Genomic DNA, 6,169 nt, shown 5'->3' on the forward strand with positions numbered 1-6,169 from the left:
CGTGGCCAGCAATATAAGTTTTGGACCGCTTAACGCACCTTAAGGGGGCCTTGCAGTAGCGGTGTTTTCTGATTGCATTGTTCACTGATGTAAGTTGGTGCCGACGACGACATGCAATGAACAGCGCTAGAGAGTGGCAGTTACACACGAGCGGCGACCGGTTGCGCGATAACGTATTCGTCTCAGAACGATGGCGTCCATGCGAAGCACAAGTTTGGTTTTCGTTTGAGTGGTTTAACATTCGAAAGCGACTAAGGCTATGAGGGACGCCGTAGTGAAGAACACTGGACAAGCTCGACAGCATGGGGTTCATTAGCGTGCACTGAGATCCCGCAGTACATGGGCCTCCATCGAAGTTCGACCGCCGTGATAGGGATTGGACCAGCTTCTTTCGAGACAGCAGCCGAGCACGAAAAGCTGTCAGCCACAAAGTCTGTTCAGGCACAAGTCCCGCTGCCCCAAGTCAAGGAGCAGGAAGTCTCCTCGGCGCTCCAGAACGAAGAGAAAGGGTGCCTCCACTATACTAGGCAGATATAGTCAAAATCTGGAAACGCCGGCAGAAGACGGACGCTCCCGAGGCAACTGGAGCCGCCGCCCAGCACCAGGCGGCGGTTCGGTCCGCGCACGCTCCGCAAGGGAGTGTCGGTGGCGCGGCCTTGAAAGGCGCCACATGCAAACCCCAGTGGCGGCCGCAGCAGACGCCGCGCATTGGACGCGACCAACTCATCGTGGTGCTCAAGCCACGCAAGACGCTGGATCTGAAGGCCACCTTCGCTCCAGGTGAAGTCGGAGTTGCCGTGCGCAACATCATCCGGGACTGTGGAGAGGTGCAACTCTCTGTGTGGCCCGTGTGGGACCAAAATGTGCTCGTGTGTGGGCTCAACTCTGTGCCAGCCGCTGAGAGGCTCCTCGGCGATGTCACGCTGACGGTCGGCGGCCGCCAGCTTCTGTTTCGCAGGCACGCCAAGGCTTCTGGCGAGGTCTGCAAGGGAGTGATCAACGTTCACCCCGGCGAAACTTCGGCCTCCCTCAAGCAGAAGCTGGAGTGGAGACACGGAGAAATCCTTTCCGTGCGCAAGCTGGGCGGCACCGCCATCGCAGTGGTCACCTTTCAAGGGAAGAAGGTGCTCCGCCAAATCTTCTGCAGCGACCAGGGTATCCCTGTGAGACTGTACAAGAAGACGATCCCCGCCTGTCATCGATGCGGCACGGTGGGGCACCGGGCTGACATCTGCCCGCGGCCGCAGTCGGGACGGTGCGGCCTCTGCGGCTCTCAGGTGGCCACCACACCCGAAGGCATAGCACAACATGAGTGCACCCCCCGATGTCTGCTGTGCGCGGGTGCTCACTTCACCGGTGCTGCCGGCTGCGTCGGCAAGTACCGGAAACCGATCAAGCCGGGACCATCACGGAGTCAAAGCAAGCGGAAGTCGGCTCAGAAGCAAGCTCCGGCCAACCATGCCAAGGACAGCAAGTCCACTTCTGCGCCGGGCAAGTCCGGGCATGTCAACACGACTGTGAAGTCCGGGACCCAGGCGAGGTCGCCTAACTTCCGCGCTGAGGATTTCCCGCCTCTAGCGACCGCCCAAAACAAGGTGAGCGATTGGGCTAGGGCTGCCTCGGGGCCTCTCTCTCCCTCCCTCTCTCCTACGGAAGCCGCCCTACAGAGGCAGATTGTTGAACTCAGGCGCCAAACGGAATTCTTAGCGGGGAAAATTCAGGAGCTGGAGGCAAAGTTAGAGGGACGTAAAGACCCTGAAGCTGGTCCTTCCGAGCCTATAGAACTAGCCGAGCCGGAGGACCGACATGAGAGTGCCTCGGTCGCATCCGGGCTGAATAGCGTGTCGCGGCAGTCGGCCAGCACAGTGGTTGGTAGGCTACCAATGGTGGAAAGCCGCCTGTACTACCTGGAGAGCGAAATTGATGCTCTGCCCGGTAAAATCATGGAAGAGGTCATGGAAGCGGTCCAGGGCTCAATTCAGCAGCTTCTCCCGGACGAATTGGCAAAAATCATGCCTGCTATAGGGGCACAGGTTGCTGAGACAGCTCTCTCTGTCGTTCAGGACCAAATTGGAGCTCAACTCAGACAAAGCCGATCCCGCTCGCGGTGTCCGCGACCAGACCTACGCAGGCGGAAGGTTGTCCTTCGCCAGGCGACAGGCTCGCTAGAAAACATTCCGGCCGCTCTGTCTCCAGACGTACTGGTGCCTCTGCCTGAGGCCCCATCACCTTCGGGGATGGGGCCTGCCCTCCCCCCCCCCCCAAAATTAAAGAATCACATTCACGATGGCTAGCCGACCCCAGCGGAAAGCCAACAACAATTCGGAGCAATTCAGGATCATACAGTGGAACTGCAGAGGTCTACGGAGCTGGAAGAAACGGTCGCACCTCCAGCTCTACCTGCAGTCTCTCGGTACCGCACCGGCGCTCCTAGCTCTTCAGGAGCCCGGCGCAGATGCTAAATTCACAGGGTATAGCTCGTTTCTAGGGAGTCCTACAACGTGCATCCTGGTGAATAAGGCGTACACCGCAGTCCCAGTAGACCTCGAACTGGAAACTGAACAGGATTACAGTTTGGTCAAGGTCCTGCCGCTTAAGCGCCGTGACCCATCAATACATGTCCTTAACATTTACTGCCCCCCGCATAAGCCGCGCGTAACCTTCAACGAAATCTTCAACCGCGCGCTCAAATCGGCTGACAAGGAACTTCTAGTGATCGTTGGGGACTTCAATGCTCCCAGCCTACATTGGGGCTACCACTTTGAGAAGGACAGAGGACGCAAGCTGGCGGAGCTCATCTCCACACTCCGTCTTACACTCCTCACTGATCCGTGTTGTCCCACACGTGTGGGCAACTCGGGTACGCGAGACACATGCCCTGACCTGACTCTCGTTGCGAACACCAGAGACGCTACCTGGGAGAACCTGGGAGAGACTCTTGGCAGCGATCACTGCCGTCTCCGGGTTACTCTTCTGGCGAAGGCGGGTCGCAAAAAGTGGGACCACGCTAAATTGACCGATTGGCATAAGTTTCAAACACAAGAGATACCTCCCGTGCTCTTTTGCGGCGGATATGCGGAGTGGGCAAAGCAATTAGACACAATACAAAGACAACACGTCACGACACTTCAGACCACCGAAGAGATCCCTGCAGTGGACAATCACCTCCTGCACTTGTGGGACGCGCGCCGGAGTCTTACCAAACGGTAGAAGAAGCAAAAGCTGAATCGCAAACTTAAGGCTCGCATTGTCGACCTCAAGGAGCAGTCTGCGGCGTATGCTGCCCAGCTCACCGATTCAAACTGGATAGAGAAGTGTAATTCGGCAGCGCATCAGATGAGCTCGAGAGGAACATGGCGCTTCTTTCGCAGTCTCATCGACCCCGCTCAAACGAGAGGGGAGACGCAAAGACAGCTCCGGCGGGCTTTGCGCGGGTACCAAGGTACGACGGCTCAACTCGCGGACACCCTGTGCGACAGATATCTCTGCCGCATAGAGGACCCAGCTGGGCCTGAGTACGAGTACGCGGGAAAGCCGAATCCCGACATTGATGCCCCTTTTGAGTTACACGACCTTAAGGCGGCTTTAGCTAAAATGCGGCGAGGTACTGCTCCGGGTCGGGATCGCATAACAGTCAATCTGTAGGCCAACCTCCCAGATTCGGCCTACCTCCACCTGCTAGTGTACATTAACCAGATTTGGAACGGGCGTCCACTCCCTCACGAATGGAAGACCTCCTTGGTCACTTTCATCCCTAAGCCAGGCAAGCCAGTGAATACCGACAACCTGAGGCCCATCTCACTAACCTCTTGTGTGGGAAAGCTTATGGCGACGATGGTTAGGGATCGCCTCTCTCCACACATAGAGTCCAAGGGCCTCTTTGCAGACACTATTTTCGGGTTCCGACCGCATATGTCTGCGCAGGACGTCCTCCTCCAGTTACACCGCTACATAATACGACCCACTGCCATGCGCCACAACGACAAGGCCATCCTTGCCCTCGATCTTAAGGGGGCCTTTGACAACGTTCATCATGGCAGCAGCTTGGCTAACTTGAGTACCACCGATTGTGGGCGCAAGGCATTCGCATATGTAAGAGACTTTCTCTCGAAGCGTCAGGCCTTCCTCAAGATTGAGGACGACGAATACGGACCGTACACGATGGGTACACGGGGTACACCCCAAGGGGCGGTCTTGTCGCCGCTTCTTTTCAATATTGCCATGATGCAGCTTCCCCACCAATTGGCCCGGGAGGAAGGCATCCATCACACACTCTACGCGGATGACACAACAATTTGGACTACCGAAGGGAACCTTGGGGAAATGGAGGACCGCCTTCAGCGGGCCGCCACCATAACCGATAGCTACGCTATCGGCTGTGGTCTCCAATGTGCTCCCGCGAAATCGGAACTTCTGCACATCAGATCCAATCCTAAAGACAACACGAGTTTGCAAATCTCTCTGACGGGAGGTCCTATCAAAGAGGTCGGGGAGCTCCGCATACTAGGCCTGTTCACCCATAACAGGCTCAGCCCGGAATCCACTATTGTCAAACTCAAGCGCGTAGGCGAACAGGTCGGACGCATGATCCATCGCGTTTCTAACACGCGCGGCGGGTTGCGAGGCAGAGACGCGTTTCGGCTCGCCCATGCCTTTGTGACCAGCAGGATCCTCTACTCCGTTCTCTATCTTCGCACTACGAAACAAGAAATAAGAATCGACAGCATCGTTAGAAAGGCTACAGAGCGAGCACTGGGCCTCCCAGTGGCCACCTCCAATGCTAAGTTGTCGGCGTTGGGGGTGATCAACTCCTACCAGGAGTTACGGGAGGCCCACCTCGTGAACCAATATACGTGACTCTCGCAGAGGGCATCCGGGCGCCGCCTGCTGGACCGCTTGCACATCCAACACGAGTGCACTCCAGAGGAGACGTGTCGGATTCCGGAGCTATGGCGTCACAAGCTCTGGGTCCGTCCACTCCCGCGCAACATGGACACACATACACACGAAGGCAGACGAGAGGCGCGCGCTCGGGCCCTCGAATACCAACACGGATCCAAACAGGGTGTATACTACGTTGACGTGGCAGGGCCGTCGGCCAATGGATTCTACACGGCCGCAATAGTTCACCAGGAGCAATGCGTTAATGGCCTCTCCTTTCGAGCTCGAAATTCAGCGCAGGCCGAGGAAGTAGCCATTGCGCTTGCCGCCTCGGACTTGGATTCGGAGGTAATCGTGGCAGATTCGCGTCGAGCCTGTCAACACTACCTGGCTGGGGAGATTTCAGCTTTAGCCTACTGTATATTAAAACGTGCAGTGAGGGAATCGGACCCTTCACGCAAACGCATAGTTTGGACTCCGGGCCACCAGGGCGTTAGAGGTAATGAGGCTGCGGACGCGGCTGCCCGAGCGCTTACGGTGGGTAAACGCTCGGGCAGCCGCGTCCGCAGCCTCATCCAGGCTCTTCCGGCTGAGAGATTGTGCAACCGCTTCTGCTGTTCAGAGAAATTCTTGACGACTATTGAGAACGCCATCGGCTTTTCACGGTCCCTACTAAGGGCCTGCGTAAAGCTGCTGAGCGAACTCTGAGGCGCTTGGCGCTTGCAGACCAACACCCTGTTGTGCCCTGCAATAGTGAAACATTTCGACCCCAAAATTGATGGGCGCTGCCCTCACTGTGGGGAAGTATCCGATACCTTCCACATGGTTTGGGCCTTTCAAAAGAATCCTTCCCTTCTCCCCAATCCTTCCCCTTCCCGAGAGGCATGGGAGGAAGCCCTGCTCAACTGCTCGGGGCTGGAGTCTCAAAGGGCTCTAGTCCAACGGGCGCGAGTAGCGGCCTCGTCCAGCGGGGTCCCGGACTAAGGACTCCACCTATGTAAAGGGCCATTTTTGGTCGGCAAACTCTCCTTATGTTTATTAAAAAGTTTTCACCACCACCACCACCGACGCCAAACCAGTTTACAAAGCGTTGTCTCCGCCCCTAGGGAATTCCCACGCATGTCGGCGGAGGGGTCGAATGTGTGGAGGAGCCGGCGGACCGACATTGACGAGAGCAGAGGGAAAGGACCGAAGGCGCGAAAATTCAAATTTTGTCTACAAATAACTCAGCTTCCACAAAAAGCATGAAAAAAAATTTTGCTGGAGGATATTTGTGACGCTGCGTCCT

At 56.7% G+C, this 6,169-nt stretch overlaps 1 pseudogene; it reads left to right on the plus strand.

The window, feature by feature from the left end:
* Positions 1-1,883: 1,883 nt before the first annotated feature.
* LOC149346097 (uncharacterized) lies at positions 1,884-5,865 on the plus strand (annotated as a pseudogene).
* Positions 5,866-6,169: the final 304 nt, after the last annotated feature.

Source organism: Amblyomma mixtum, chromosome 4 (genome assembly GCF_055824585.1).
Source record: "Amblyomma mixtum isolate Tamu chromosome 4, ASM5582458v1, whole genome shotgun sequence".
Classification (NCBI taxonomy): domain Eukaryota; kingdom Metazoa; phylum Arthropoda; class Arachnida; order Ixodida; family Ixodidae; genus Amblyomma; species Amblyomma mixtum.